Raw genomic sequence first — 22,270 nt, forward strand, 5'->3', positions numbered from 1 at the left:
AGTGTATTGTCTATTTTTACTAGCATTATCACAGGATGGAAATAATTATTACCAATGGAACAATAAGTGGACATAATGTATTCAGCCACTTTAGAATTTATAAACATGATAAATTGGCCAATAACTTGAGAGGATTAGAAGCATTTTCCTTCTGAAGTAGAATAAATTATAAAAAGTCATAGTCTTGCTTACCCCTGTTCACAAAAACCTTAATAGGAGAAAAACAATTTTAATAAAATACATACACACACGCACACCAAGAAACCTCATGATCTGTCCCTACCCCAAATCTAAAGCCTAGACTGTATTCCCAAGTCCACCTTTGTATTATCCACCACACTCAAGGAATGAGGTGAGCTAGCGATTTTACTCCTTGCTACTGATAGAATTATGTCCTCCCAAAATTCCTATCTTGAAGCTCTAACCTTTACCGTGACTGCACTTGGAGACAGGGCCTCCAAGGAGGTAATTAAGGTTAAATGAAGTCATCAGGAAGGGACCTGGATAAGATAGGATTAGTTTCTTGTAAGAGACACCAGAGAGTTTTCTTTCCCCCAGGCCCAGAGCCCTCTATGTAAGGACACAGGGAAAACGTGGCTATCTGTAAGCTAGGAAGAGGAATCTCACTAGGAAACTTACCAGCTGGCAAATGGATCTTGGACTTCTCAACCTCTACAGCTGTGAGAAAATAAATTTACGTGGTTTAAGCTACATGGCCTGTGGTATTTTGTCACAGCAGCTGAGCTGACTGATACACTTCTCCATCCTCACTGCTTTTGCCATGGTTCCGAACCTCATGACATCTTTTGCATGGATTACTGCAATGGTCTCTGAACAAATCTCTCAGCCCAGTCTCCATGTATCAGTCAGTGAACTATCAAACACACAAATTCGGTATGTAACTCCACATGCTCAACCAGATAAAGTCTATGCTGATATTGCTTATAGTGCCAAATCACATTTTTGTCTCTAACAATAATAATAGCAGGTGCTATTGATGTAAACAGCAATTATGTGTCAGACACCATGCTCATATTTCCTATGAGACAGGCATTCCTATGTATCAACTACAAGCTCATATTCAACCCTTGCCAAACATTCTACCAATATCCTTCATTCACTTTAGTCCACTCTTGTCAATTATTTCCCCGAGGCAACAAACTGTTTAGCAGCTCCATACCTTTTCGCATACACTCTATCTGCTTTCTTAAGCACCATTTAAAATTATAAACAGGCAGGTATTACCTCCTCTGTGAAGGCATCTTATCAACCCCTCAAAATAGAATGAATCACTCCTTCCTTGACATATATCTATAATTCCTATACCAGAGCTTTGCAAAGCACTTGGAACATGTTTAAGAGATGTGAGAGAGGCTGATAAAAATGGCAGAAGAGATTGAGAAGCCTATTGTATTAGTTTTTTGGTATGCATGTGTGTATTTTTGTTTTAATAAACAGCCCTTTCCTTTCTTTGGCAGACACATATATACTTCCTAGGTGGTCAAATCAAAGAAAGATATACCAAAAGCTCTACCCAAAACCATCTCTATCACTCAACATGCTGAATATGGTTAATGAATCTGATTCCTTTTCATGCCATGGAAAAGGCTCCCTCCCACAGCCCTAAAATCCTCTCTGCACGTTAATGTCAACTCTGTCCTCCAATTGCCTGACATTTTAACTGTCTGAACACCCAAGAGTGTTCACAGATCCAGTTCTTTCCTTAGAGGCTCTAGCCCCAAGCACATCATTAGATACACAGAGATGAGCATGCCTAATTATAAAATTCCAGTATGTGAAAGCTCCTTAATACGAAATTGAAGCTCTCCATGTTTTGACCTCCAATTGCAGTCTATGGCATGTATGCCACAGTCTAGATCAGTGACCCTCCAGGTACTGATCTGTGGATCTTCTGTACATCAACAACTGCTGTGGGTCCTACGAGTCTACACTTGTTACACCCTCCAATTATAACTGGGATGTGTGACAAAATGTGGTAATTACAGTCCTAAGTTCTTGAGGCTTCCCAAACATGCTTTATACCAGCCCACCTGAGCCTAAGCTCATCACTGTCCTCCTCTTGGATAAAATCCCCCATCTAACATACTGCACACAAGTTTGCAGTAAGACTAAATTAAAATCCCACCTCCTCCACGTTCTAGCAGTGTAAACATAGGCCCGTGCCCATGTCAATGTCTCCACTTCCTCTCCCATAAAATGGAAATAATCCAGGGTACCTAGCATTGGTGAGGATTAAATGAGACAATCCATCATAAGTGACTTGCACATAGTGCCTAGCACGTACTGATGCTTAGTAAACATTCACTTCTGTCACTATAATTACTTTCACCACTATAGTCATTGTGTCCCCACAGTTAAATTTTCTATTCTTTGAGGTCTAAAACACTCTCCTTCACAAGAGTTCTAGTGAACAAGAAATGCATCCTCTTCTCCGTATTCCTACACTATTTACTTCTTAGAGTGTTGTCCTAGTCCGTTCAGACTGATTTAACAAAATACGAATGCTCTTGGACTTACAATGAAGTTACATCCCAATAAACCCATTGTATACTGAAAATATTATAGACTGAAAACGCATGGCTGACTGGGAGCCAGGGCTTGCTGCCACTGCCCAGCATCACTAAAGAATTGCGGTTTCTCTCAAAGGCATCACATTCACTCCATCATAAAGTCGAAAAAACCCAAGTCAAACCATAATAAGTTGGGGAGCATCTGTACCTTAGATTGGGTAATTAATAAACAACAGAAGTGCATTGCTCAGAGTTCTGGAGGACGGGAAGTCCAAGGTCAAGGCGCCTGCAGACATCATAGATAATGCCTTCTATGTGTCCTCACATGGCAGAAGGGCAAGGGGAAAACAAACAGCTCCCTCAGGCCTCTCTTATGAGAAGACTAATTCCATTCACGAGAGCTCTGCCCTCATGACCTAATAACCTCCCCCAAACCCCACCTCTTAATACCATTCCCTTTGGCAGTCAGGTTTCAACATACAAATCGGGAGCGGGGGGTGGGGGACACACACATTCAGACCATAGCAAGTGTTTAACTATATTCTGCTGTTCCATAGATAGTGTAATATAAATGCCAAGACTCTGAATCCAGACAACTTGTGTTGAATTCCAATTCCTCCACTTACTAGCTTTATTATTTTGTGTATTTAACTTTTCTGTGCTTTAGTTTCTTAGTCAAAAATCATGGGAGTAATATTAGTACCTACCTCATAGGGCTACTGTGATAATTAAATGAGTTAATACAGGCACAGCACTTATAACAACAACTGGACATTAAAAATTCTAAGTAAGTGTTGCCGTTATCACTATTATTTTATCATAATAAACTCTGCCAACAGGACAAACCCATATAAGCTACACAATAAATACCAGATTACTTGCTTATAAGCATGGTGCATCATGTATATGCAGTACATGTTTAGAGAATGTATAAATAGCAGACATGGCTGTGCATTTGCCCATGCTATCCTGACCCAATTCCATGAGGCAATAAAAGGGAAGTAACATTTAGGAGTACCTGCCACATGCCCAGCTTACCATATCACTCAATAAACAGCACCTTTTTACTTTACTGTGCTATACCTTTAAACTATATCCTCAATTCAGTAACACTACCTATCTACCCTGCTCACATCCTAGCCTAAGCCACCATCATATCTCTCTTAGACCACTGCAACAGCCTCTTAGACTGATATTCCTGATTCTGTCCTGGCCCCCTCTCCCCCACACAGTAGATTCTCTCACTACAGGGGCCAGAACAATTAATGTCATAAGAAAAGTCACATCATATCACTCCCTATGACTTCCAAATTTAATCTTCCCTGACTTTCCCCTTCCATCACTTGACAGCCTCAGGGCCAGCCTCCTTTCTGTTCCTTCCTCAGACCTTACCTCTTGATCTTGTCTCTTTACAACTTTCTTCTCCAGCATATACGTATGTCTCCACAGCCACTCCATCACTTTGGTATGTCTCTGCTCAAATGCGCCCTCTTCAGACAGGTGATCCCTCCCTAATCTATGCTATACAAGCATGCCTTGTGACTCACCATCCCTTATCCTTGCTTATCTGTCTCCACGGCTTCTACTACTGCTGGTATCTGTTGACTGCTCTGAGAGGTCAGGGATCTTGTCTACTGCTCACTGCTCAGCTCAATAAATGTTTGCTGAATAACTTCTTCCTTGCTTTGTGATGAGAAGTGGAAGGTGCACATTGTTTTAAAATGTTGTCTAAGTAAGTAACCAAGCTAGTATGGAGCGGATTGATTTCAAGCACAGATTTCTCCAATTCATCTAACCATTAACAGAGGTCCTCAAATCAGGAGTGAGTGTGAGGGGTGGAGCAGTAGGTATCAGTTAGAAACATTCTAAACCATCTGTGGGACTTTTAAAAACTCATGGGTTGGGCCAGGCCGGGTGAGGTGGCTCATGCCTGTAATTGCAGCGCTTTGGGAGGCAAAGGTGGGTGGATTGCTTGAGCCCAGGATTTCCAGAACAGCCTGGGTGACATGGTGAAACCCTGTCTCTAACCAAAATATACAAACATCAGCCGGGTGTGGTGGTGCACACCTGTAGTCCCAGCTACTCAGAAGGCTGAGGTGGGAGGATGGCTTGAGCTCAGGAGGAGGAGGTTTCAGTGAGCTGAGATTGCATCACTGAACTCCAGTCTGGGCAACAGAGCCAGACCCTGTCTCAAAAAAAAAAAAAAATTAATGGGTTGGACAAGCTTCCCCCTAATGTCTCGAATAAGGAAAGCCACTATAGTAAGCCCCTCCCAAACTCCCTCCCCATTACCCATTACCAGTGGAGCTTTGTCATCAATCCCCTAGTTGAACAAGGAAAGCAAACAACTGAAAACCATGGGTTACTTCATTAAACCATGATGTCATTGAGACAAATTCTAGAATCACCTTTGCCTAACTATACGTTACAGGATGGAAAACAGCATAGTACAATAGAATCAGTCATATGATCAATCCATTAAAACAAAAAGAGAGCATACCACTGAAAAATCAGAAACACATCCTTAGCAAAGTTAGAAACTTTGTAAGAAAATGGGCTTAATAGCAGTCAGAGGATCACACAACTAAGAAAAAAAGCTTAAAAATATAGATTTACAAATTAGGCTGCTAAATGAATCATGAAACTTTTCAACATTATCAATACAAGTCTTACAAATTTCCATAACAATGAGAGCTGGCCGTATTCCAGAACAGTGGTTCCCAATGGATTGGAACTATATCCCTTGATTGGATTCAGAGATATATGACAAAATGCTTTTGCTGGTCTTAATGACCAACAAATGACTAAGTGACACCAGTAGACAGAAAAAGTGACTATGACATTCTGCAATAGTACCCAGGTAAAAAATTCAAGTGTGATTTTTACTCCTTCAACCCTCTATAATTGATCAGTTCCCAATATGGTACCCAACACTATGGATGATAAAAGAGAAAAGTGTCCCTGCCTTCAAGTGTCCCTGCAATACACGACTTCAGTTTGATGTGCGTCCATGTACATGGCTAAACCTATAAGTCTACATACCTTTACATTTAACTGCCCAAGAGTTAAGAGGCAATGACAAATTAAGGGAGAACATCTTTGTAATTGCCATATAAAGCAGTGGTAATATAGAATTTAGTTTATCAAAACTTATTGTTGCATCTATCATTGTAGAAAGACAGCTCATGCAGGACTACAGTACAGCTGATATAAGGCAACAATATGAAGCCAAAATCAAATAACAAATTATTATTTGCTAATAAACTTATTGTGGAGAAATCACTAATTCCTTGGAAAACCGGACGTCTCCATATGGACAACATGCTGAACTAATTAGCTGAGGGTACAGGTCTTCTAGAAGTCCATCTGATATGGTTTGGATGTTTTGTCCCCTCCAAATTTCATGTGGAAATGTGACCTCTGATGTTGGAGGTGGGTCTAGCAGGAGGGGACCTCCCAGTGGGAAGTCATGGGGGAGGATCCCTGATGAATGGTTTGTGTGGTCCTTGTGGTAATGAGTGAGTTCTCTATGAGCTCATGCAAGATCTGCTTGTTCAAGAGAGCCTGGCACCTCCTCCATCTCTTGCTCCTTCCTGGCATCTGATATGCTAGCTTCCCCTTTGCCTTCCACAATGATTGTAAACTTCCTGAGGCCTCACCAGAAGCTGAGTGGATGCCAGCTCCATGCTTGTACAGCCTGCAGAACTGTGAGCCAAATAAATCAATTTTCTTTATAAATTACCCAGTTTCAGGTATTCCTTTACAGAAATACAAATGGACTAATACACCATCTTTGCTTTGGTACAAAACACAGAAATAGGTACCATGTTACTTGCACATCAAGCAAACTAATATCAAGATATTCATTCCAAGTATAGATAAAGACATGCTCAACTTAACTCTTTCCCAGAACCATGTAAAAGAGGAAGTGTTTCAGAGAAAATATGCTTATGATTGTATTCTTCCATCCCACAGTATACAGCAGACTGCAAAAGGATGAAGGTCAGTCCTGCTAACTTATTTTTCTAGTCTGAGTGCTTAGCCCCCAGAAAAAGTATAAAACTGGTCGTTTAGCATCTCTCTCCTCTGCCATCCATTCACTTACCTTAGTGTGTGGCAACATCAGCCCCATTAAACCCCTTACAGGAAGCCCAGTTCCCTCAATGTGGTCATCTCTTTAAATTGTGGTCACTCACAGGCTCTGACCTCCTCTGCACCCTGTTCTCTACCTCAACCACTACTTCTTTCCCACCCACCAAAACACATCCATCTTCTTTCATTCTCCTTCAGAATTACATTGCTAATAATAATAACCAATAGTTGTGGATGTTTGCAAATCATTTGTGTAGGACCTCATTTACTCCTCACAGCTGCAGGGGAGGAAAATCCGACGCTGAATGTCACGCAATAGACAAACAGTGGAAACACTAACTTAAGTGTTTCTAAGAGTCAGACTCCACAACCTGTGCTATAAACTGTAAAGCCTCATAGTAGATATAAAATTGATTTAATAGTAAAGAGGTAGCAAAGACTTAATAGTCTCCCTCTCCTTTGTCTAGCTGTTCATAAGCGCTTATATTCACACTAGGGAAATGCTGTTTAAATATACCATATCTTGCAAATTCAAGTTTTACACACCATTTAAGTTTGATATGTGTCCATGTACGTGGCTAAACCTGGAAGCCTACATTCATTTACATTTAATTGCCTGAGAGTTGAGAGCCAATGACAAATTAAGGGAGAACATCTTTGTAATTGCTATATAAAGCAATGGTAACGTAGAATTTAGTCTATTAAAATTTATTTTGCATCTATCACTGCAGAAAGACAGCTAACACAGGACTATAGTATAATTGATATAATGCAACAATATGAAGCCAAAATCAAATAATCAAATATGACCAAAATAAGTATTCACTGCCCACATGAAGTCAATGGTTATGGTAAAAAACAAAAACAAAAACAAATCTGCTTGACGAGAAAATAAAGTGTTAAGGCCAGGCATGGTGGCTCACACCTGTAATCCCAACACACTTTGGGAGGCCAAGGTGGCTGGATCACCTGAGGTCAGGAGTTTGAGACCAGCCTGGCCAACATGGTAAAATCCCGTCTCTACTAAAAACACAAAAATTAGCTGGGCATGGTGGCACACACCTGTAATCCCAGCTACTTAGGAGGTTGAGACATGAGAATCGCTTGAACCCAGCGGGCGGAGGTTGCAGTGAGCCAATATCACGCCACTGCAGGGACAGAGAAAGACGCTGTCTCAAAAAAAAAAAAAAAAAAAGAAGAGAAAGTATTAACACAAAAAAGATACCTGACTATGATCTTAAAGGTTTAACTTCAAATGTGGTGCAAAAGTAGATAAGGAGTGGAAGCAACCCAGATATCTATGAATGGATGAATGGATGAATGGATAAATAAAGTGTGGTATATACACAAAATGAAATACTAAGCAGCCTTAAAAAAGGAATAAATACTGTCACATGCTACAATACAGATGAACCTTGAAGGTCATTATGCTAAGTGAAAAAACAGTCATAAAACAGACACATACATGATTCCACTTACATAAGGTATCTACCGTAGTCAAATTCATAGAAAGTAGAACCATGGTTACCAGAGAGGAGAAGAGAGGTAAGGAGTTGTTTAACGAGCATAGAGTTTCAGTTCTACCAACTGGAAATGGTCTGGAGATCTGTTTCACAGCATTGTAAATATACTTAGCGTTACTGAACTATACACTTTAAAATGATAAGATGGTAAATTTTATAGTATGTGTTATTTTTACCCAGTAAAAAAGGAGATCAGAAAACAGACTAGAAGATTTGGGCCAGTCTCTCAGCTCTTATTCAAATGGAACTCCCTGTACACACCTGGACTTTTTTTCTCTCCTTTGGGAGCCAATTCAAGTCTTACAAGTATGGTAACACCACATTCTTGAGGCTTCCCTGCCTATCCCATCCCTCCTCAATCCCTTATTAGTTCCACCCAGGCAGTAGTACAGATAGCACAATGCCCGAATTCCAGTCCAGGCTTCCCCACTTTTCAACTATGTAACTTAAGTTATTTAACTTCCCTGAAGCTTGTTTTTCTCATTTATAAAATGAGGGTAATATACCCCATATTGTATAGTATTTCTATTAGAATTAAACAAGTAAAATATTTAAGATATATAAGAATACCTGACATGAGTTACAACTGCACCATAAATGTTGGCTAATATTAATTCACCCATTGTATACAATATTGCCTTTAATCATATTCATACCACTATATCGCACTTGGTTTGAATGGAATTCTTCGGTCTGCATAGTAGTATTACATTCCTTTAAATTATCACTGTAAATCATTCTTCTAATAAACCCACAATACACCTAACACAGCAGTTAACATAGTTTTATTAATGTAGTAACGTATACATGTAGTTAGAGTTGTAAGAATGATGACAATTTCACCTGAAGACTTAACACCTGGGACACAAAGCACAGTGATTTACCAGGGATTCCAGCTCTGCCATGTGCTACCTGTGTGGCCTTGGGAGAATTTCTCTCTTTTCCTGAGCCTCACTGCTGTCATTTGTAAGCAGGGAAAATAATAGTGCCTACCTCACGGGGATATTTTGAGGATGAAATGAGCGCATATGCATTAAAATCTTAGAACAGTGCCTGGTAAGCAACAAGCATTTAATTAGTGTCTTCTGGATGGAGAATAATGGAAATTTTAGCTGAAAATAGGTAGGCTCTGGGCAAAATCATTTCATAGCTTTGATCAAGGAGTAAGGATTGTCTAAGCTATGTTTTGATTATTTTACTTATAGCACAATCTGAAAAAACACAATAAAAAAACCTAAAACTTAAAAACAATTTCCATCCAGTGAAGGCCACAAGTACAAATTCCTTTACTTAGTAAAAGAACATATTAGTAGCATAGGAGATACCTAGGTTTAGGTGTTCTGGATAATATCACAATAGTTAAATGCTTGATAATCTCCTTAGCTTCTGTAAGTCTTTTGTCTTTCAAGCTGTCCATCCAGATTTTAAGTTAATTTACTAAGATTTGAGAATTTTTAAAAATTCTAATGTAGAGAGATCCCTAAGGTAAAGCCATAATTCTTGGGATATCAGAGAATAACGTATTCTTCTAGAGTTTCTACAAAAGCAGAATTTTAAAACTTTTGTATAAATGTATACTCCATCATTTCTCTGAATGTAAGTCATATTTTTAGACAAACAACCAGATGTTTCAGAACAGCCTACTGTGTTTCCTCTCTTTGCATTTATAAATAGTACTCTGACCTCTTTTCCAACTGAGTTTGAGGGTTTATTCCTATTGGTTTAGCAATTGTCAAAGTTTCTTTTTCTTATAAAAAGAGGGCATTTCAGAAAACGTCTCCTACCTTACTGGACCATTTTTTAACATGCATTCATTCAATATATATTAAGCAACACTACTCGCTCCAAGATAAGAGAGGGAGATATTTGGTGTTCAAGATAACAGCATCTACTATCTCATTTGACAACAGTGCTAAGGGCTACAAAGAAAGTGAAGATACAGTCTTCCCTCCAAGAGTTTACAATCTAAAAGGGTAGATTAGACATGACTATAAGAAAAGGTAAACGGCACGTATATGAACAATCAGTTCATTATTACTCAGTAAGTGCCAATAAAGAATACCAAAGACACCACAAAAAAACAACTTTTTGCAAAGAATTTGATATATTTCAAAAAAAAACCACTTAAATTGTAATGGTGAGAAAAATCCAGTTTTATGACCTTAATCTCCACATGGTTTTATATTTTAGTATTGTTTTAAATACATGGAGAAGTGGCCCCATCATCCTTCATGAGTTCTCAGGAACTCTAAAAAATCTCAAATCTGCCACCTAAACCACTGCTTCAACCCAAATCAGGCCTCCTTTGTTTTCTCTGCAGCATGGGTAAATAAGTAAGCTTGTGCTGAACAGAAACTGAAACAAAATTTCACAGGACAACTTTCTAACTAGAAAAGATCACGTGAGGAGAATACGATTAAGTACTGTTTCATTTAAAGAAGAAACAAGTGAGCAAAATGGTTTAACTACCATTATATATTTAATCTGGCCAATACTTAGAAGTAATAACTAAAATGATAAATTACAAGGTCCAGAACTTTGCAGAAAAGATTAAGACAGCGTCTCATAGCCTCTAATCTCACATCCACCATATGTGGTTAAAGCTAAGACATATTTCCCAGATTATTAAGAAGTCCTCTACCTAATTAATATTTCACCAAGAATTCCCAAAATTCTTACAATGTAGCATGTGCAAAGATTGTATCCAAGAAATGTGTCAATAAATAAATGAGGACAGGTGGAAATGTATGCTAAAAGAAAACTATTAAAGCAATGACTATTATTTATACTTAGCATTTTTATAGTCACTTTCACCAAACTTTCTCACAGTTGCAGGGAGGTGGGTTAGAAAGTAACAAAACGAAACAACAACAACAAAAAAAAACTTCTCATGTATCATGAAGTCTATAACCCAGAATCCTACGTAGACTTTAAAAACTTCATAGTTTCAATGCGTTAAAGTTCTTAAAACTGTAATTCATTATAATCTGAGTTCTATACTTATCGACAGTATCCAAGAATAGTTGGATCTGATATTATTGCATATCCATGAGCCTTACACTGCAAGGAGTTTGCAGTTATATTAGAAAAACAAGAATTTGTTTTTAAACGTACCATCAGCTTCTCCTTTTACAGACAAGCCACATGAAATCTGACAGGTTTACAGACGAAGGAAAAAATACAAACACAAGCACACCCATATAAATACGTTTTAACAAGCTTTCTCACTTACCCTCTAGGTACATTTTAATTCAAATAAATCTTTGAGTACTGACAAATCTATATAAAACCCTCTTCGTGTTAGGAACCACCTTAAATGTGTATGTGTTAAACATGTTTAGAAAGAAGCCAGGAAGATATTTGCACTTAACCCTAGCCTAGTTCCATGACCCACTTTTTTTTCTTCTTTAAACGTTGTTGGACAAAGAATGTCACGAGTATTTTCTCTCAATATTTCTCCTGTAAGTGTATGGAAGTCATAAATAAGAGTTAAGAAAAAAAGAGTTGAAAGGTATTTCTCTTTTTTTCCTTAAAAAAAGTTAGCTTCCTTTTTATCTTCCAATTACTTATGGGCAAAGTTCCATGGGCCTGTGGGGGTGTAGAGTGCTTAAGTGCAGAGAAATCAATACTGAGCTTGTAAGTACAATACTATTATGAGTAATAACAATGACATCTTATTAAATGTACTTTTAAAAATAGCTTATTTTCAATACACTTCTTGATTTTTTTTTAAACCGAAGGCTGTATTCTACTGAGCAGCCTACTTCAAGGACAAGCTTGCAAAAAAAAAAAAAAAAAAAAAAAAGAATTTGCTATCAGGATACCTACTTACAACAGCCTAAGATGTCATTATTCCACACAAATTAGCTTATTTTCTTGTATTTTCCTCTAATTATCAAAGACTATATAATCCATGAACCCTTTCCCCAAATCAAAATAACTCCAGATCACCTCAAGGTAGGAGGTGTTTAAGAAAACAAGCCAGAATTAGATAAAATAAAACTTACTTTATTAAATAGGATGGACACCACTTCTCCCAAGAGAACTGTCTCCAAAAGTAAACAAGAAAGATCAATCTGGTAAACTCACATCATTCAGGTTCCCGTGTAAGGTATGGGGTTCAGGCAGGTGGAGGCCAAATGATCGTAATTAAAGTTAATTAACAGGCCAGTCGTCTTAACGTGGTTAACAAGCAGGGTGCGGGGCAGCACAGACACCCGGGCAAAGTCATGATCTCTACCGAGTAAATAACTTGGTGCCTGAAACTCACTACAGCTTCTTCTTATTTGGAGGTAGGGGAGAGGAATGGAGGGAGTGTCTAGCTGTCTATCCGGATCCTCACCCTCCCGGGTCAAATCCCAGAAGTGGAGTTCTTGGATCACTTACCGGCTTCTGGTTTCCCTTCAGACGCCCACACGCGGGAGCGAAATCCAAGGGGCGGACACCAGAGCCGAGCACTTTGCGCTGAGGAAATTTACCCGGTGAAGTGCCGAAAAGCCCCAGCCCCTCCAGACAGGGTCCTCCCACCCCCGCGTGGGCCATCCCGGCCCAGCCTTCCCGAGGCCCCGGGTACTCGCCTTGCGCTCGGGTCGCGGAGTTCGAAGAGCGAGGTGAGGCGGCGCTGGGAAGCTCAGCGCCGGCGTCTCTCCCAGCCTTGGGCGCTCGGTCCTCGCCCCTCTGCCGGAGGCGCCAGGCCTCCTCCTTCCCGGTCCCCGCCGGCTGTCCGCAGCCGCCTCTGCTGCCTGGCGGCGGCCGCGCGGGCGGCGCTGTTAGTGGGGCCGGCGTGTCGCGGCCGCCGCACCTGGAGGCGGGGAACGCGGGGAGCGCGGGCCGCGGACCCGCGCTCAGCTCCGGAAACGCCGAGCCCGGCGCCCGCTCCTCGCCTCGGCCGCCGCTTCCTCTCCGCCCGCGGGGGCGGGGAGCAGGCGCCCCGCGCGGGGGAAGCCGGAGCTCAACGGCGGGGGCGGCCCAGCCGGCCTCCCTGGTTCCGCAGCATAGTTGGGTGACTGACTCAGACCGCCGCGACTTGGCCGCGCCTGGCACCCTCGCCACCTGGCGCACCTCGGCCCGGAGGCGTCAGACCCCGCTGGGGAAGCTGCGGGGGCGCGCCCTGGAGCCCAGAGCGACAAGGGCATTACCCACCTTCCTGGGACGGAGATGCCCAGGACCTTGTGTTGGCTCCTCCTGGCCAGTGGGTTTGTCTGTGCGCACTCATGGGGGGTTGAATGTCAAATGGGCGGAACCTCGCCACGACTGATTATTAGTATTACTCTTCCAAGTACTTAAAGTGTTAGCTCAGCGTTTCCCAAACTGAAGACTCATCTAGGGCACTATTTTCCCCAGGCTGCTTCTATGTAAATTTGCTCCTTCTTGCACCTGTGGTGGTTAGATCCCAGAGGGGCATTTCCCCTTTGAGTTGGACTCTGACAAAGGAGGCAGCGAAGGAAAATAGGGGATCCCAAAGAACCCTTGTGGACCTCCAAATATCTAAGCGTCCGTAAAATCCAGTTATTTGCAAGTGAGTTCACAGACCAACTCCTTTTTTTTTTTTTTTTTGAGACAGGGTCTCACTTTGTCACCCAGGCTGGAGTGTAGTGGGGCAATCTCAGCTCATTGCGCCTCCGCCTCTGGGTCCAAGCTATTCTCCCACGTCAGCCTCCCAAGTAGCTGGGATTACAGGCACGCACCATCAGCCAAGGTAATTTTATTTGTATTTTTGGTATAGACGGAGTTTCGCCTTGTTGCCCAGGCTGGTCTCAAACTCCTGACCTCAAGTGATCCACCTGCCTCGGCCTCCCAAAGTGCTGGGATTACAGGCGTGAGACACTGCCCCCTACCAGCTTTTTTTTTTTTTTTTTTTTATAAACATCTCCCACAGACTACCTGAAATTCTCTTCATTAAAAGGTGAAATGTATTTATCTTTCCCCTGTTCTTGTTGATGGAAGTGAAGCAATTAAGGAAAGTGCAGACCTTATTATGAAAATGAGATAACTGGTGAAGTGCAGAAAGAGAGAGGCTTCCCAGGAGCCTGGGCCCTTAGGATTCTTCAGTCATCACCTTCACCCACACTAACTACCTGCCCAAAAGCACCGTCTTTCCCTGGGGAGACTCTGAAGCAGCTCTGTCTTACTAGAGATACCAAATATCCAGTTCCTTTTGAACTTAATACCTCATAGCCGACATCATTTCCACCAGGAAAGTTTTATTGATATTTTCCAAACCACGGGAACTTTTTTTCTGGATACCTATAGCATTTATAGGAGGAATTTTACTTATGTGGCTCTTTTCTGGCTTCATTCTGTGTGTGTGTGTGTTTCTTTTGTTCTTTTTCCCTTTTCCCTCTGCAAATTCTCACATACTTCTCTTTTTTTTTTTTATCTCTCTCTTTTTTGTTTTTGTTTTCGACTGAGTCCCGCTGTATCGCCCAGGCTGGAGCGTGGAGAGCAGTGGCGCGATCTCAGCTCACTGCAGCCTCCGCCTCCTGGGTTCAAACCATTCTCCCGCCTCAGCCTCCTGAGTAGCTGGGATTACAGGCATGCACCACCACGCCTAGCTAATTTTCGTGTTTTTAGTAGAGGCAGGGTTTCACCATGTTGGCCAGGGTGGTCTGAAACTCATGGCCTCAAGTGATCCGCCTGCATTGGCCTCCAGAAGTGCTGAGATTACAGGCGTGAGCCACCATGCCTGGCTCTATTTTTATCACTGTAAGCCATCTTCGGTCCTTCTCTAAGCAAGGTGGGTTATAAATAAAAATTATTAGATCAGTTATCTTATGTGTGGGAGGTTCAAGCATTGCTTTGTCCTCAAGTTACTTCGCTTGGTAGATTTTATAAACTAATTGAGAAATTGTCTCTCTCCCTCTTCGCAAAAATATCTTAGTTCTTTGATTATTATTCAGTCATTTATTGTTTAAAAATTATTAATCACTGTTTGGCATTTTGAAAATACAGTGGTTAGCAAATACAATGCAATCTCTGGATTTAGTGTTTTCTAAGGGGAAATAAAGGTAAATGCTACAAGGTACAACAATGACTTCATAATAGCCCTGGGAAATAAAGAAGAACAATGCTCACTTATTGAATGTATACATTAGTTATAAGATGTATTCTGGTTTAATGAATCTTAATATATGGAGGAAAATAAAAATGTCTGAGGAAATATGGCAAAAGCTACCTTTTATTAATTGATCGATAGTCACCAGACTCTAGTCAAATACCTAACATATATGCTGTGTATACACAACATGTGTGAGTTAAAATTGTTTTTTCAATTTTATAAATATAGGTTTAATTGAAACTTAAAGAGGTTAAGTAGTAAATAGTGAATACATTGAATACATTTAGGCTATATTCTTAGGGTATAAATTTTTTATTTTGCAACCTTCACAGTGAGGTATTCAGAGAGCAAAGTACACAGGGAAATTGGCTTTACAAGGATTAAGGTATGGGCCAGGCACAGTGGCTCACGCCTGTAATCCCAGCACTTTGGGAGGCAGAGGCGGGCAGATAACCTGAGGTCTGGAGTTCGAGACCAGCCTGGCCAACATGGCGAAACCCCATCTCTACTAAAAATACAAAAAAATTAGCTGGATATGGTGGTGCATGCCTGTAATCCCAGCTACTCAGGAGGCTGAGGCAGGAGAATCGCTTGAACCTGGGAGGTGGAGGTTGCAGTGAGCCGAGATTGCACCATTGCACTCCAGACTCCAGCCCGGACAACGAGACTGAAACTCCATCCCCCCTCCGCCAAAAAAAAAAAAAAAAAAAAAAAAAAAGGTATGAAAACATGTTTACTCTCAAGACCATTGGAACATATATTCCCAGTAATTTTCATCTAGGCTGAAATGATTCCACAATGACGAGCTCCTGCACATTTTTCCCAGATTTTTAGTGAAAAAGCAGGTAAAGATGTGTCTATGCCTATCTACGTATTTACTATTGTGATCTCTTATTGCTCTACTTGTGGAGGAGACAATTTGAGAGAGTGAAAATCTTCCTCCTCTCCTCCTCCTCCTCACTCTCTCCTCTCTCCCTCCTTTTCCTCCTCCTACTTTTTCTTACAACATGATGGCTAATACCCATTGAGCACTGTGTGCCAATTGCTATTCCAGGCATTTTAATTACAAGAGCTCATTTAAGTATCTCAACAGTTCCTTGGAGAGATGTTATCTCCTTGATAAGAAAACTTAAGAGACAGAAAAATTGAATACTTTACACAAATCAAACAATTAGGACTGTACGGGAGGGAGAATTCCAACCCAGTCTTCTCCAGGATCTATTCTGCACTGTATTGTGTCTTGAAGAAAGTAGAAGGCTTGGAAAAGGCTGCATTCAAGATGGAACCAGTATAGGTTGCAGCATTTTTTTAAGCAAATTCATTAACTTACCTGAGCCTCAGTTTCCCCATATGTAAACTGAGAATAATAATACCTATAAGAATTTAATATGATTGTATATCTACAGCACGTAAAAAAATAGTAACCCCTCAATGCATTTACTTTTAGTTTATCTTCTCAAATTATTCTTCAAGATTTGATTCAAATCCTACCTCTTTCTCAAGACTTTCGAAATCTCTGATACTCGGAATTATGTACACAACAGGATTTAAAATAATCTTTCCTTTTGTTTTTCCAAAAGAAAATCCAGTATTGCTTTTGCCAAATATGAAAATTAGGTATATAGATAAAATAAGCAAATGTCTACTTATTTAATTCATCAATTTATATGAATATCTATAGAAGTAAAATTATATTTTAAACTATACTGTTATTTCCACTTATATTTTATGAAATATTTTAATTCACATTTTCGAATTTTAACATTCAACGACTTCATCACTATGGGCTGATTTTTTCTTTTCTCTTTTCTTTTTTTTTTTTTTTTTTTTTTTGAGACATAGTCTCATCACTCTGTCACCCAGGCTGGAATGTAGTAGTGCAATCTCGGCTCTCTGCAACCTTCACCTCCTGGATTCAAGTGATTCTCCTGCCTCAGCCTCCTGAGTAGCTGGGATTACAGGTATGCACTGCCATGCCCGGCTAATTTTGTATTTTTAGTAGAGACGGGGTTTCTCCATGTTGACCAAGCTGGTCTCAAACCCCTGGCCTCAAGTGATTCGCCCACCTCGACCTCCCAAAGTGCTGGATTACAGGCATGAGCCACCGAACCTGGCCACTACAGGCATATTTCTGATATTTTTTTTCTTGCTTTTCTGTACACCATCTCAGCCCTATCCTTCAGCCCTGCTCCCAGGGATCCACTCCCCAGTAAAGTGTTCACATATAGGTTTTTGCCTCAGGCTGTATTTTCTGGGGGAGTTTTGGCTAAGACATTTTTCTTCACATCCTCTTATATTTATTTGTTCAGTAGCTTATTCTCTGCTTTAGATACAAGCTTTCTTTTTAGCCTGGAAAAAGGTAAATTCTTTTTTAAAGTTTTAATTGACAAATAAAAATGTATATATTTATCATGGACAACATGTTTTGAATATGTTTACATTGTAGAATGGCTAAAACTAGATAGTTAACATATGCTCTACCTTGCATTCTTTTTTTTTTTGTGGTAAGAACACTTAAAATCTACTTTCTCAGGGATTTTTAAGAATACAGTACATTGTTATTAACTTTAATCACCATATTGTGTGCTAGATCTCTTGAACTTATTTATTCTATCTAACCGAAATTTTGTATCCTTTCGCCAGTATCACCCCAACTCCCCCCTTTCCCAGCCCGCTAAGTACCATTCCACTCTCCTATAAATTCAGCTTTTTTAGATTACATGTGTAAGTGAGATAACAATATTTGTCTTTCTGTGCCTTGTTTATTTCACTTAACATAATTCCCACTAGGTTCATTTACATTGTCACAAATGATATGATTTTCCTCTTTTTTAAGGCTGAATAGTATTCTGTTGTGTATACATGCCACATTTTTTTTTAATCCATTGATTCACTGATAGCCAGAAGTTGATTCCATATCATAGATATTGTGACCCGTGCTGCAGTAAACATGGGAGTTCAGATACCTCTTCAACCTCAGGAGTTTAGTAGTTTGCCATTCAGATTAATGTACAATAATGGGAGGAAATATAGAAATAATAAATAAATTATGACACATATATTTTTGTACCAGGCATTGTGACACATTATTAGCTTTGTAAATTCTCTCAACAGGGGTAGGAGGTAAGTAATATCAGTATCTCCCTTTTAGCCAATGATGAAACTGAAAGGTTATCCAAGAACTCACAAGTAGTAAATAAGGTAATCAGGCGTTGAGATAATGTGAATTCAAAGTACATGCATTAAGTATTATGCTGTGATGCCTCAGAGAAGGCTTTTTAACATTTTGATAATAAGGACCTTTTGTTCTGAGGCACTATTTATTTGGGGGAAATGATGTACCTTATATTTAGGAATTTATAATACTTTCTCCTGATTCTCCTACTGCCCTTTTTTTTAAAAAAATCTCTATTGAGTACTCTTGTCAGTCAGTCTTGCATTATGCATACTTGGAATACTTCATTTATTTATTTATTTATTTATTTATTTGTTTATTTATTTTTATTATTTTATTTTATTTTATTTTTTGAGACAGAGTTTCGCTCTTGTCGTCCAGGCTAGAGTATAATGGTGTGATCCCAGCTCACTGCAACCTCTGCCCCCCGGGTTCAAGTGATTCTCCTGCCTCAGCCTCCCCAGTAGTTGGGATTACAGGTGCCTGCCACCACGCCCAGCCAATTTTTGTATTTTTAGTAGAGATGGGGTTTCACCATGTAAGCCAGGCTGGTCTCGAACTCCTGACCTCAAGTGATTCTCCTGCCTCGACCTCCCAAAGTGTTAGGATTACAGGCGTGAGCCACTGTGCCTGGCCTGGAATATTTTTATTACTATTTGTATTTCCTGAAGTACCCAACCTAGAGCTTTAGGTAAATGTTTGTTTTTATCAAGTTTGAAATGTTTATATTCATTATGTTGACTGCTTTCAGTTCCTTGTTACAAGCTATGAGTTACTTTGAAAGTTTTATTCATTCTTTCTTGAGGCAAGAGAGCAGTTCAGTGAGATGGCACTGCAGGTTACCCTAGACAAAGGAGCAGTGAAAAATATTCAGTCAATTCAATCATTGACCAAAAATTGATGGTATTGTGGAAATAATTTATTTTTAAACATAGGTTTTAAAAAATCATTTTAAAGTTTAAAGAAAAGTAAAATGTTTTCCTATAAAATTAATATTTCAGAAACTCATTTAAGCACTATAGATGAGAGTGTTTCATTAATACTAATATGCATATTTTTAAACTTGACTTCTTCTGAAAGAGGAATTCATCTTAAAATGAATTACTGTTGGCCAGGTGGCAGTCACAACATAATTGTCACTGCCTACACGCTCCTGAACTTGATCATAAATGTTTTATATTGTCATCACTTCATTTGAGTTACTTGCATCAACAGTGCTGCATATGTTGAGTTTGTGACTCAAAACATCTTCAAAAAATTGCACTGCGTTTCCACAGAAAGACAAGGAAACAGAGCAGTGTGATTTTGTGTGATATTTGATAAAAATCTATGTCTAAAAAATCTCAAAGAACGTTTTTGTAGATATACAGTGTATAAAAATTCTAAGTAATTATTTATTTTAAATTTTAAATTTGCATTTTAAATTCGTTGACATCCAGTAGTTTCTGCCACTGCTAACATAAAAATCTAGTTTTATTTTTCTACGGAAAAATGTTTCCTAAGAAAAATCATTGCATGGGAGAAAATATTTGCAAATTATGCATCTGACAGAGGTCTCATGTCCAGAGTCTATAAAGAACTTGAGGAATTCAAGAAGCAAAAAACAAATAACACCATTAAAAAGTGGGCAAAGGACATGAGTAGACATTTCTCAAAATGAGGCATGCAAGTGGCCAACAAAAATATGAAAAAAAAATGCTCAACATCACTAATCATCAAAAATGAAATACAAATGAAAACCAGAAATGTAAATGAAAACTGTAAGATACCACCTCACACCAGTCAGAGTGGCTATTATTATTAAAATGTCAAAAAATAAATGATGTTGGTGAGGCTGCAGAGAAAAGGGAATGGTTATACACTGTTGGTGGGAGTGTAAATTTGTTCAGCCACTGTGAAGAGGAGTTTGGAAATTTCTCAAAGAACTAAGTTGAACTACCATTCAAACCACCAATCCCTTTAATGGGTATATACCCAAAGGAAAATAAATCATTCTACCAAAAAGATGCACGTGCTCATATATTCATCTCATTACTATACACAATAGCACAGACGTGGAACAAACTTAGATTCCCATCAAGGGTGGATGGATAAAGAAAATGTGGTACATATACAACATAGAATACTACTCAGCAATAAAAAAGAACAAAATGATGTCTTTTGCAGCAACATGGATACAGATATGGGCCATTACCATAAATGAATTAACTCAGAAACACAAAACCAAATATTGCATGTTTTCACAAGTGGAAGCTAAGCATTGGGTACCTGTGGACATAAAGATGACAGCAGTAGTCACTGGAGACTTCTAGATGGGGAGAAAGGGTAGGGGGGTAAGGGCTACAAAACGACCTATTGGGTACTATGCTAACCACTTGGTGATAGAATCATTCACACCCTAAGCCTCAGAGTCAAGTAACAAACCTGCGTATATACCACTTGAGTCTGAAAGAAAAGTTGAATTGTAAAGAAAAAGAAAAGAAAAATTATTCCTAAGAAAAATGAAAGAAAACCTAATTTTTGCCCAGTGGATTTATAGACAGAATACATTGACTGTATATAAATTCATTGCTTCCACTTTAATGTGTCAGTTCTTCTCATGTATGTCTGTAGTTGAGTTTACTAAACACATGAAAAATGGATTTATTTGTGCTGTGGCTTGAAAATACTGTGTAGTTCCATTTTTTCCTTTTTGTGAAAAATGTTATACTTAAAATAGATAATTAGCTTTAAAAGCTCTTCTGACATCAAGAAAAAAATGGAAGAGGGATTTGGAGAAGCAAAAGACAGGTAGAAATGCAAAAGCAACAGCTAGAAATAGATTTCTTATAAAGCACTGAAATTCAGCTGTTAAAACTTATTTGAAAAGCACAGAATAATATCAATGTGAAAGGTAAGTGAAATACACTAAAAGTATTAATAAAACCTCAGACCACAAGACAACTGTTCTAAAAGCAGAGGTCACAAACTAACTGCCTGTGAGTAGCATGAAGGCAAAAAGTTCACAGTATGATTCAGACCACAGAAATTTTTAGTTTTCAAAATGTATATTTTTATTTTAAAATAGGAATTTTAGCTTCTCTTGAAAAAAAAATCAGATGGCCTGCTAGTACTGCATTCACACTTGCCAAAGCAAGTCTAAATGGATTGGAGGCTGGGTGGGGTGGCTCATGCCTGTAATCTCAGCACTTTGGGAGGTTGAGGCTGGTGGATCACCTGAGGTCAGGAGTTCGAGAACAGCCTGACCAACATGGTGAAAACCCATCTCTACTAAAAATACACATTAGCTGGGTATGGTGGTGCATGCCTGTAATCCCACCTACTTGGGAGGCTGAGGCAGGAGAATCTCTTGAAGCCAGGTGGCGGTACAAGCCTTACAGTGATCCAAGACTGTGCCATTGCACTCCAGCCTGGGCAATAGAGTGAGACTCCATCTCAAAAAAAAAATGGATTGGAAAACTGGCTGCCCTTTTTGGGCAGGACATGCACTGTTTAGTTTGCTATAGTCCCTCCTCACCCTGTTTCTCCTTGGGGTTATGACTCCAGTGCTGTGGAGGTTGCAACTAGGAGATGTTACCTGAAATTATAATCCATTAAGGACAAACAGTATGAGCAACCTTTGAGGCAAGCTTATGAATTTCTGAAATGGAAGTCTTACAAATATACAGTCCAGATCAAAATTTAATACCCAACACATTAAGACTATTTTATCGGCACAAGCAGAAGCAGTACAATCATAATAGGTGCCATCTACTGAGTTCTTAAGTCAAATTACATGTCAAACGCCTTACAGCTATTATTCAACTAATTTTTATAGATATTTTGTGATGAACCACAAAGATACAGTGGTAAGCAAAGTAGATCTACTTCACTCTCATTTTAGAGCTTACAG

The 22,270-nt window shown here is 39.4% G+C and overlaps 2 protein-coding genes across 8 annotated transcripts in view; one reads left to right on the forward strand and one right to left on the reverse strand.

Moving 5' to 3' along the window:
• The window catches only part of ARAP2 (ArfGAP with RhoGAP domain, ankyrin repeat and PH domain 2), a 190,402-nt gene extending 177,277 nt beyond the window's left edge, over positions 1-13,125 (reverse strand). The window contains exon 1 of one of the 5 annotated variants that reach the window (XM_055385843.2): positions 12,724-13,008. The gene's annotated coding sequence lies outside the window, so the exon portion shown is untranslated. Of the gene's footprint in view, positions 1-12,153; positions 12,500-12,532; positions 12,633-12,723 lie in introns of those variants that run through there. The other 4 variants (XM_055385842.2, XM_019025871.3, XM_055385840.2 and 1 more) reach the window with 4 other exon arrangements.
• Positions 13,126-13,148: 23 nt separating this feature from the next.
• LOC129533317 (uncharacterized) overlaps positions 13,149-22,270 on the forward strand; it is a 29,565-nt gene continuing 20,443 nt past the window's right edge. The window contains exons 1-3 of one of the 3 annotated variants that reach the window (XR_010133366.1): positions 13,149-13,349; positions 13,710-13,844; positions 17,040-17,164. The gene's annotated coding sequence lies outside the window, so the exon portion shown is untranslated. Of the gene's footprint in view, positions 13,350-13,456; positions 13,665-13,709; positions 13,845-17,039; positions 17,165-22,270 lie in introns of those variants that run through there. The other 2 variants (XR_010133367.1, XR_010133368.1) reach the window with 2 other exon arrangements.

This window comes from Gorilla gorilla, chromosome 3 (assembly GCF_029281585.2).
Source record: "Gorilla gorilla gorilla isolate KB3781 chromosome 3, NHGRI_mGorGor1-v2.1_pri, whole genome shotgun sequence".
NCBI lineage: Eukaryota > Metazoa > Chordata > Mammalia > Primates > Hominidae > Gorilla > Gorilla gorilla.